The 11,588-nt window shown below is 41.1% G+C and overlaps 1 protein-coding gene across 2 annotated transcripts in view; it reads left to right on the forward strand.

The window, feature by feature from the left end:
• The window catches only part of Fam184a (family with sequence similarity 184 member A), a 116,858-nt gene that overhangs the window by 41,839 nt on the left and 63,431 nt on the right, over positions 1-11,588 (forward strand). The window lies entirely within an intron of this gene.

The raw sequence follows: 11,588 nt of genomic DNA on the forward strand, positions 1-11,588 counted from the left end.
ACACATGTATATTATCTAAAATTGTCGGTATTTTGTGTATGTTTTACTTTGAAGAGTTCTATTCAGGATTATGAATGCATATATTTTTCTTTGCTGGAATTCATAAAAAAAACCTGCAGAGCACTAAGTAGACCTTCACAGAAAGTTGTTGGTTATTTTTAAAGTTTGGTACCACAGATCTCATTGGTTGACAGCTAGATTTGTGAGACTTTAACAACTTCTGTGTTCAAAAAGACTTTTTGTGTTTCAAAATTCAGGTTTACTCTCCTGAGAAAATAGATGCATTCTACATCATGCAGGGAAAGAAAGCATCATTATACTTTCTAAATATTTTCTAGAATATGTTTCCAACACCAATAGAAACAAACAGAACAAATGTTTCCTTAAAAGTAATTATTTCCCAAAGCAATTAGGTTTTCAAATTATTTTAAAATCAAGTTTTTAGAGTGCCCTTGGCTTACATAAATCCGAATGAGCTTTTTTTTTTTTTTGTTAATTGCCTCCTAAACGTTTCATTTGGGCACAAGTCTGTTGCTGGAATTAATTTGATTACATAATGTATGAAAAAGCTGCTTTTGTTTTTCTGTTTAATTTAATACAAAAGAAAGTGGATCAGGAGGTGAAGAATGGAGGCCGTTCACTTCCGGCCAGGACAGAGCTCACAGGTACGTTCTGTGCCGCTCACCGTGGACATCCATCTGTGCACACAGCTCTCACGTGCATCCTGTTGTACAGTTAGTGGTGGGAGATGAACCATGTGCCCGAATGGTGTGGGAGAATGTGGATTAGACGGATTTTCGTCATGTGTCATTGAGAACTGTCAGCTTCTCTTTACAGGGTTACTTTGTTAGTGTTTCTTTCTCTATCGTTCTCCCCAGCCCTTAAAATTCCCTCTGTGCTTGTGAACTTGGCCTTTGCTTGACAACCTCCACCCAGGAAAAGAAAGGACATGATCCCCCAGAGCTGGGTGGCAAGCCCCAGCTGTAACTTGCTGCACACGGGTAGGATGCCCACTCTCAGGATGTTGTTGTGAATGATGAGGTTTGATTTATTTTATTTTTTAAAACTTTTTATTGATTCTTTCTGAATTTCACATCATGTATCCCAGTCCTCCTCATCTCCCAGCCCTTCCATGTCCACCCTTCACCCTTGCAAACCCCCTCCCCAAAAAAAACACCAAAAAATAAAAATGAAAAAAATGAAAAATAAGAAAGACCATCTCACCATGGAAGCCGTGGTGTGTCACAATATGCCACACAGTGCATCCTTTGGTCCACACAGCTTTACTTGCAAATGTTCATTGCAAGAGTGACTGGTGTGGTGGGAGGCCTCTGGCTTCTGCTACCCCATCAATACTCACTGAGACTCCTCTCAGCTATCCCGTTGTTGCCCTATGTCACGGAGTTTCTGCAGCTTTGGATCTGCAAGGCCAATTCCTTCACACACTCCAGCAATTCACAGAATGGGTAGATGTTAGGGTGGGCCCACTCAAAACCCTGCATCTGGGCCTGGGTGGTAGCTGAGTTGGTCAGCCTGCCAGCTCTCCTGTGCCTACACCAGAGCCACCTTTCCTGCTTTGCCTAGTTGAGGGTGTGGGGCCAGCTCACAGGCTCCTGTCTGCTCTACTGTGCTGCCCAGGCTAGGTGCCTGGCCCACTCTCCCAAATGCTGCAGGCAGTGAGGGCCAAGTCTCATACTCTCACGGCCTCAGGGCCGTAGGATCTACCTTTTATAAGCAAAAGTGAATTCTTTCCTATTTACTTCACTCTTTTTGTTTGTGTTTTAAGACACAGTCATATGTTGTGGTTCAGGGACTGAAATGTAGTGATCCTCCTGCCTCAGCCTAGAACATACAAGGGAAGGATACTACTTGAGAAGAGGGTTGATAAATGAATAATATGTTTCATAGATTTACCCTCACCTCAGATTATTAATATGATATCAACATATGATATTAGTTAATTTTAGATACTTAGCACACAGTTAGTTGGGCTGAAAAGATAAAACATAAAATTTCCTTAAGTCATGTGATATCCTCCTGAACACCCACGCTCCAGTGTCATCCCCTTCCCCACGTCCTGCCTTTTTGTGTTTATAACCCCTGTGTGAATAAGTAAAAATTACGATTTGAAAATAAATAAATAAATCAATCATCACCAAACCACAATAACAAGGAAAAAAAAAAAGAAAGAAAGAAATACCCTAAGATGAGGTCAATGCTTTCTAGTTGTTATATAACAACTTGAGTTCCCATTGAATACAGCAATGATGAAGACGTATATAGTACTAACCCTGACTCACCTAACTCCCTGGGTGGAGTTTAAAATGGTGGCCAAGAAGTACTTGTCCTGCTGAACTTTACATTTATAACTGAATTCACATCTGACCTACTCCAGAAGCTCTATAGTCCCACAAAGCCCAACGCTTCATTGTGAGTATAAATACTATCTGTAGGATAAATATGACCTCCAACTCAGTGAGTTATAGTGGCCCCAAGATGCCATCATTCCCTTTATGATTTAATCAGTACACTTGCTTAAATTAAAATAAAGCTTAGTCATGCATATGATCATTTTTCCCAACATCTCTTCCATGGAGCTGTCAGTTTTGTAAACAGGTTTGATTTATACTGATATTTTATCCAGAAAGAAATTGAATTAGCAATTTTTTAAAAAGTCATGTGATATTAAAAAGACATAAAATAAAAACATAAAAACTACACAACTTATAACCAGTATCTAGGTTCTTTAAAAGCAAATGTCATAAAATTTAAAAAGAAAATAATACCTTTTCTTGTGCTCTCTCTCTCTCTCTCTCTCTCTCTCTCTCTCTCTCTCTCTCTCTCTTTGTGTGTGTGTGTGTGTGTGTCTGATTCTGGTTAAAGAATACTAAAGTGACATGACAGTTTACTGAAATGTGGAATTCTAGGTAGATCTACCTTGATAAAGAAAATATACTGAAAATTGCACTACTGGAATACTTTGATTATGTTTATTATGTGCTGGGAACTAGAGAATATTCTACTAGTCTAAATTTCGGAGTGTGATAATACTATGGCCTTTGATATTAGAAAATAATGTTTGAATGTATTTAGGAATAGTATGCACTGGTAGATAAAATATATTTTAAATTGGTTCAGAAAGGAGAAAGTTGTACATATGCATATCTGTGTGTGTGTGTGTGTGAAAGAGAGAGAGGGAGAGAGAGAGAGCAAGAAATAGCCACCATAGCCTAGGATTTTCTTCTGACCTTCCCTTTGCATTTGATGTTACTTGGTACCGTACTGTGGCTCTTGCCTCACTGTTGTTCTTTTAAGCTCATTCTTATTTTCAATCTCCTTGTTCTTTGCTTTTCTTTTGTACACCTCATCTTGAGCTACTTATGATTAATCTGGTTTTATAAACAGTTTTTGCTTTGTTTTGTTTTTTCTTCTTGTGCAGTGATTAAAACTGTCACTGAAGTAATGTAGACGGCATAAATACATGGGACTTCTTATCCTTAGTGGAACTGTCAAGCAAATCAGCAAGGAAATTTGTATAATTTCATACCTCCAGACGAAAGGAGCTTCAAATATTTGATTAATATGCCTTTACTAAGGCACAGAGCTAATATTCAGGCTCCAAACTATAACTATGCTACAAATAATATTCCCTAAGTAAGCTGTTCAGAGCTCATTGGAGATGTTTAAGAATTAGAGAAATTATCTTGGATAATTTGTGAAAAATTTGCATTTGAAGCTATTTCAAGAGTTTTACCGAATATAAATCCAGGAAGCATGTTATCATTCTAGAACAAATAGAACAAGCCCTCATGGCAAAAGTAAGTTCTCTTGAGAAATTTGTGTTTTGACAGTATTATTTAGCTCCGATGTTGTATGACCAGATAACCTGTTTACTGGTCCCACCAGAAGGATATAAAGCTTAAATGTGAAGCAGAGATAGGACTCATTTGGCAGAACCCTTGGCTACTGGACACAAGTCCCTGGTTCAGTCCCCAGCACATTTTGCTTTTTTTTTTTTTCCAGTAGGTTCTATTTCTCCAAACTTGACAAGGCCAGCAGACACAATGCCCCCCTTCACCCCCACCCCCTTCATCCCTATACCCCCCACCCCTCCACCTCCAAGCCCCAACCCCCACCCCAACCCCATGCTGACAGTGTTCACACACCTTGGTCTAGAGCCCACTGCCCTTCACAGGTGCTGACAGGGTTCATGCACCTCACTCTGGAGCCCAGGTCCGCTTCACAGTGTGTCTGCTTATCCCCTTTGTATCATCCTCCCAGTTTCTTTAGTCTCAGATTCTCTCTGTGCTTCTTCCTCTAACATTTGAGAAAATTAAAAGATTCTGATTGTAAAGATTCATTTGATGGGTCACGTTGGGTGTGGGGTACATTAGGAACTAGAATTAAACCGTTATAACTAAGAAGAAATTAATAAAAGAAGTTACTAGAAAAAATAAAAGCCCTCTCCCTTGCTTCATTGACAGAATGAGTATTGTAGGAATGGCTTTACTGCCCAGACCATTCTTCGGGTTCACTGTATTCACCACCAAGATTCTAGAGTCATGCTTCACAGAAATAGAAAACAAATCAGATCTTAAAATTCATGTGGAAACACAGGAGACCCTGAAGAGCCAAGGGTCTCCTAAGCAAAAAGAGGTATGGGTTCCTTTCCCGCAGGTCCAGGCGAGAGGAGAGAAGTCCCGTCCCACCAGGTCTCTCTGGGGCTGAGTGGGATGGTGTCAGCAGCCCAAAAGAAACACACCAGGCCAGGAGTCTTGTCGAAACAGGAGCTCAACTTTAATGTAACAACCTCTTGTTTATATAAACTCGGAGGATAGGGAGGAGGAGTTTTGGTGGAGTGAAATGACGTAGGGGGTGGGGAAGGGTGATGGAGGGTATGAGGTGACTGACAGGGCTAATTGTAAAGCTCTACATCAGCAACAGCTGAGCAGGGACAGGGCCACACAGGTCCGGTTGAGTCTCTCTGGTATGGAAGTGATTGGAACAGGTCTCAAAACTCGAGCCAGGCTTAAGCTCTTCCACAAGGTCGAAGAAACTAGGCCCAGGCTCGGGTTTGTCCACAAGGCCCAAGCCAGGGCCAAAATGGGGCCCAACAAAGAGGAATACTGGCAGTATCACTATTTGAGGTTATACTGTAGAGCATAGTTGACCCAACCGGTGGGTCCTAGTTATTCGTGGGGGCAAGGAGGACCACAACCTGAAAGAAGAACGGGCGAGAGAGAAGAAAGGACTCAAGCAAACATTTGCTTGTCAAGAGTCATGTATTTGAACATGAAATGCTTTTTTATAGTATGCTTTACAAGGGGAGGGGGTAAGAGGGTCCAGGTGGTGGAAAAGTACAGAATCTTCTTGGCCTGTGCCTTGAAACATGTCATAGTCTATACGGTACACTGCCTTGAATTATGATCTACCTGCTATTCTTCAGAAGATATGGTACACTGCTTTAAGTTATGGTCTCCCTGCTATTCTTCAGAAGATATGGTACACTGCTTTGAGTCTATCTGCAGCTGCCAGGCAGGATCTTGCGGTTGCCAAGCTGCAGGGGACATTGTGCAGGTGGGGACAGGTAGGGGGTGAGGGTAAGGGCGAGGGTCCTGGCTTCTGGCACATAGTGACAAGGCCAGTGGGGTGCTAAAGACAGACACACAGACAAGGAGACATAGAAACAGATTTGAAAACCTTGTGGCTGAATTTTGACATTGGAGAAGACAACATTTTTAACAAATAATGCTGGGAAAATCCACACATTAAAAGAATGAAGTTCACCCTACACAAAAATCAACTCAAGATAGATCAAATACCTTAATGGAAGATCTGAAACTCTAACATTTCAAGGAAAGAGTGAGATAAGTAATTTGGCCTATGGGCCTTCTGAATAGGAGCCTGCTTGCTCAAGAGATAGTATCAACAGCTGATAAACAGAAACTCATGGGTGAGAACGCTGCTACCCAGCACAGGAAACCTCACTGAGTGAAGAGACCACCTAACAGGAAATAGGAAAATCTTTACTTGCTATACACCTGATAGGATTAATACCTAGAATAAAAAATAATAAAAAATACAAACAAAGCTAAAGAACAGGAAATTAAAGACCACAATCTATGAGCTATTGAAATTGTCCTGTTGGCATTCTGTTGCTGTGAAGAGACACCATGACCATGGCAACTCTTCTGAAAGAAAGCATCTAATTGGAACTGGATCACAGGTTCAGAGGGTTATTAGTCCATTATTATGTCAGGCAGACATGGTGCCAGAGAGGTAGCTGAGAGTTCTACATCTGGATCCGCAGGCAGCAGGAAGAGACAGACACCTGGCCTGACTTGAGCTCTTGAAACCTCAAAGCACACCCCCAGTGACATCCTTCCTCCATCAAGGCCAGTACTGCCACCCCCTGATGACTAAGCATTCAAATATATGAGCCTATGAGACCATTCTTATTCAAACCACCACAGAAATGTACAGAAAAAAATGTTTGACTTCACTACCCATGAGGGAAATGCAAGCTAAAATGACATTGAGATCCACTTTTACTCCAGTTAAATGATAGTTACAGAGAAACAACATACTGAAGGATACGGACAGAAGAATCCCTGTACCCTTGCATCCAAAGTATTTAATTCTGTGTGCTTGATAATAACAGTTTTGTCTGGTGCAGATGGAATTTCCATGTCTTTAAAATTGCTTACTATCTTTTTTACATGTATGGTTATTTTGTCTGTACAGCATGTATATGCATGTCTATGTACTGTGAATATGCCTGGTGCCTATGTGTTGCAGTAATTTGAAAAATTCACGCTTGCTCTGGCTGGGCTCTGTGATCAGCAGCTTGCCTGCCATCTGATCAGCCCCCATGGCCAGCTAATGCCTTCCCAAGATCCCAGCTATGCTCCTAGAATGGCCACAGACTGTATTCCCACGCGTTCCTCTATTGGGAAAATGGCCATCTCGCCCAGCTCCCATGGCTGTCTTGCTAAGCCTCCCAGCACCCATCCCTCCCGAGAACACCTGGAGGTACTGCTCGCACCCCACTGACTGGCCACTGCACTGGTTAGCTCTTCTGACCGCCCTAGTGGTTGGCTCTGCTGACCAGTGACTGCTGTGCTGTTATGCCCTCTCTCTTGTCCACCTGAATCGTCACGAATAGAAAACACCAGACAATCTTAATATTTTAAAATCATCCAAATGACACAACTGCTTGGAATCTATTGTCCTAAACTCATTGGCTATTCTATATTAGAATTCGTATGGAGGCCGCCACCAGATCTAATAGCCCCCAGGCCTAAATGGTGTCCGTTCTGTCCACTCTGCCACCTGGTCCAAATCCTTTTTGTTTGTTTGTTTGTTTGTTTGTTTGTTTTGGTTTTTCGAGACAGGGTTTCTCTGTGTAGCCCTAGCTGTCCTGGAACTCACTCTGTAGACCAGGCTGGCCTCGAACTCAGAAATCCGCCTGCCTCTGCCTCCCAAGTGCTGGGATTAAAGGCGTGCACCACCACTGCCCGGCACCTGGTCCAAATCCTAATCCTCTCCATCCCCTTTTCTTTCTCTCCAGCCCAGAAATCCCGCCTTATCTTTTGCCTAGTGATTAGCTTCTGCCATCTTTATTGACCCAATCAAGAACAAATTAAGGAACTAGATTTTAATTATCAGCGCCTCCCCCTACACCTGTGGAGGCCAGAAAAAAGGCTGTTGGATCCTCGGGAAACAGAGTTGCAGATGGTTATGAGTGACCATGTAGGTATTAGGAATTTTATCCTGGTTCTCTGGAAGAGTAGCCAATGCTCATAACCACTGAACCATCTCTCTAGTCCCTATAAGAATTCTAAAGCATCGTTTAATATGGTATATGTTCACTTATATGTGGATATTAGCAATTAAGTCTTTGATAAGGAAGCTACAATCCATATAACCACAGAAGTTAGGTGTAGAGTAAGGGCTTAAGGGTGGTGAGAGGTCACTCTGGGGGAAATAGACAAGATACTTATGGATGGATGAGGAGGTGGGGTGTTAATACAACAGGAGGATGAAATAGAGAAGGGAGGGGGAATATATGTCAGGGAGGAATGCAGGGAGGGACAGCTAAAACTAAGGATCATTTGAGGGGCCATATAGAAACTTAATACAGGAGAAGCTTCCTAAAATACATAATATGTGAAGGTGATCTAAATGGAATCGCCAAATAACAGGGGAGATAGAGTCCCCACTGGACCCTCTTGTCACCAAATGAGGCCTCCACTTCTGGGACTGGGTTACATCTAATTGAGTTGTCAGCAAAGAGGACCCATTGAAATCCCCAAAGAACCCAAGCTATTTCCAAGTCTATTGGTCACTCACCATAATCTGATGGTAAGCCCTCATTGCTGAAGACAACACCCACATGTCTCACTGAACAAGAAAAAGCCCAGCTGGCACCTAACTAGAGCCTTCACCTCCAATGACTAGTGCTTATGATCCTGGAAGGTGCTTCAACATGTCACCAGTGGAAAAATGTAAGCCTCAACCCAGCCACAAACCAATTTATAGTGGTGACATGCTTACATGATAGGCTGGTGCAATAGTGGTACAAATGTTAGATTAGCCAGCCACCATCTGATTGGATTTAAGAACCACTCCGTGAGATGGAACCCACCCTTGACACTGCTTAGATGGCTAAGAACCTGCCATTAGATAGACTAGGGACTAGGAGAAATGAGATACTGCTTTCTGCTTAAGGAACCCAGTAAAATAATTCCTAACAACATCCTTGTGTCTTGTTCAGTCATCATCAGAAAAGCTTCCTCATGCAGCAAATGGGAGAAAAAAAAAAAACCAGAGACCCACAGTTGGACAATGTAAAGAGTGTCAGAGACTTTGGAATCCTCAGTCCTAAATGGGTGTCTCCCTCAAGTCTCTCCGGAGCCTCAGAGCTCAGAGAATCCTGCAGAAGACTGGGTAGAAAGAGTGTGAGAGCCAGAGGGGATGAAGGACTCCAAAGCAAAACAAAACAAAACCATAAAACAAACAGAACCACCAAGGCCCACTAAGTCAATCTGATCTACACACATATGAAGTCATAGAGACCATGACAGCATGCACTGGTCTGGGCCATATGCGATCCTATACTGACAGAAGTGGACACACCCCACTCCCAACCTAGACGCTGTCTCCAAGTGATAGCCATTCACAAGTGGGCAGTTTGTCTTCTCCAGTGTAGTCTCACTGGATATAGAAACTTCTCTGAAGGCCAGATCACAGATGGATCACACAAAACAAACTCAATAGCATTGTTGAAGATTCTTTGACTCATAATGCTTTGTAGGACCTTTATTGTTTGTTTCTTCTATTTAATTTTATTTATTTTTTTACCTTAGAGGTCTTTGTTTATCTATTATGGTTTCCAGTTCTATATTTCTATGGATTTTCTGTCTGTGTAGACATGAGTGGCACTGTGTCTATATGTGTTTCTTGCTTGTTTTCTTTGACTGTTTTTCTTCAGTCTGCAAATGTTTGTGACACTGTGTCTACGTATGTTTCTTGTGTGTTTTCTTTGGCTGTTTTTCTTCTGTCTGTTACATTATATTCTGGTTTGCTTATTTTTCTTTATCTCATCTTATTTTCTTCTTATTTTGTATATGCCTGTTTGTGTTCTAGTGAGAGAGAAAAAGAACAGGTGTGGATTTGGGTGGGTAGAGTTGGGGGAAGGGAAACAGTAACCTGAATATGTTATATGAAAAAAAATCAATTTTCAATTAAAAAATTGAAAACTGTTATAACAGTTTCATTATTTATTGTTATACATATTGTATGCTTTTTAAAAATCAGGGTTTTGAAACTTTTAAAGGTATAGTTGTATAGATCTTTCAGATGGCAAAGTTGGCATTAGGGATCTGTTTATCAAGCATATTAAAGTTACTGAAGACCAAAACATATCAAAGCATTTGTTTACATATTTATGTACTTGTTTATTGTGTGTGTGTTCATGCCACTCTGCATGCATGGAGCTCAGGGGACAACTTGGTCAGTTTTCTTCTTCTACCATGTGGGTTCTTGGAATTGAACTCATGTTGTCAGGCTTAATGGCAAGCTCCTTTACTCTCTGAGCCATATTACTAGTCTCCACTTTCCTGAGAGCTGAGGACGTTAAAACTCTTCTCTCATGAACTATACTTATTGGCCACTTCAGCCTTGAGACGTATCTATTCAGATCTTTTGACAGTTTATTAAATGGATTACATAGCCTTTTGCTGTTGAATAAGTTGAGTTCTTTATATATTCCAAATATTAATCCCTCCTGGAAGTATGGCCAGCAAAGATTTTCTCTCATTCTGTATGTTTTATAACTCAGTTGTTTCTTTAACTGTTCAAAAGCTTTTTGATTTAGTACAGTCCTGCTTGTTGATGCTTGCTATTATTTCTAGAGTTATTGGAGATCTACTTTAAAAATGCCTTAATTTGTGTATCCTTGTATCCCTGGAATGGAAGCTGACTTTAGTTAATAAGTTAATATAATACATTTTGCTTTGGTGAATAGCTTTTGTTATAAGTGTACTCTTTTAGGGCAATGAATATACTTTATTTCTGGTTAGATTTTCAGCAGGAACATATTGATATATTACCAGTATATTAATAGGATCAGACTGCTATGATAAAACTCCATAAACCTGTGTCTCACACATCAAGAATTAATTTTCTGTATGTGACAGGCTTTTCCTGGGGAGACACAATACACACACACACACACACACACACACACACACTCATTCCAGAAAGGAACTTGTGATGAAGCAAAGTGTGACTTATTTTTATTTAGATTTGTAATGATGTGTGTGTGTGTGTGTGTGTGTGTGTGTGTGTGTGTGTGTGTGTGTGTGTACTTATTAATGCAGATGTGTGCATCCATGTGTGCAGATGCTCTTACACAAGTGTGCATGTATGTGGAGGCTCAAGGTTGAAGTTGGTGTCTCTCCTTGATGGCAGGGTCTTTCACTGAGCCTAGAGCTCATGGATTCCTGTAGGATGGCTGGCCAATCAGCTTTAGGAATCCACCTGTCTCTTTATCCCTGTTCATTTGAATCTTTATGTATTAGATTCTTCTTTTAAAATGACCAAAACCTTCTGCTTTGCTCTAGACATCCTGACTAGTGGGCTTCCTTTTGTCTTTTAATTTCTTTTCTTTCCCTTTCTTGTTCTTTCTCTCTACCATTTTCCTTGCTCTTTGTTTTAGACAAAGCATTGCTGTCCCTGACTATCCACTAGTCCACTGTGTAGTCCAGCCTGGCCATAAGTTCATGGCCATGTCTTGGCCTTAACCTTTTGACTACTAGGATGAGTGGCATGTGCCACCATGTCCACCCTGGTCATTCATCTTGATGGCTGCTTGAGATGGGATAAAGGCAATGTTTTTCCACATCTCACACTCAGTGTGATTTGCTGTGGTTTCTCCATTCACCACAATATATGTTGATTTCTTCAGTGGCTATAATTCAGCTCAATTCTAACATTGTCCACTTGAAGGTGATGTTAAATTTCAAAGACTCTTGTCTGTCTTTGAAATCGAATGTCCACATGATCACTCCCACCTCAGGTGCCCC

The sequence above is a fragment of the Grammomys surdaster genome, unplaced genomic scaffold, assembly GCF_004785775.1.
Source record: "Grammomys surdaster isolate TR1022 unplaced genomic scaffold, NIH_TR_1.0 215, whole genome shotgun sequence".
NCBI classification, from domain to species: Eukaryota; Metazoa; Chordata; class Mammalia; order Rodentia; family Muridae; genus Grammomys; species Grammomys surdaster.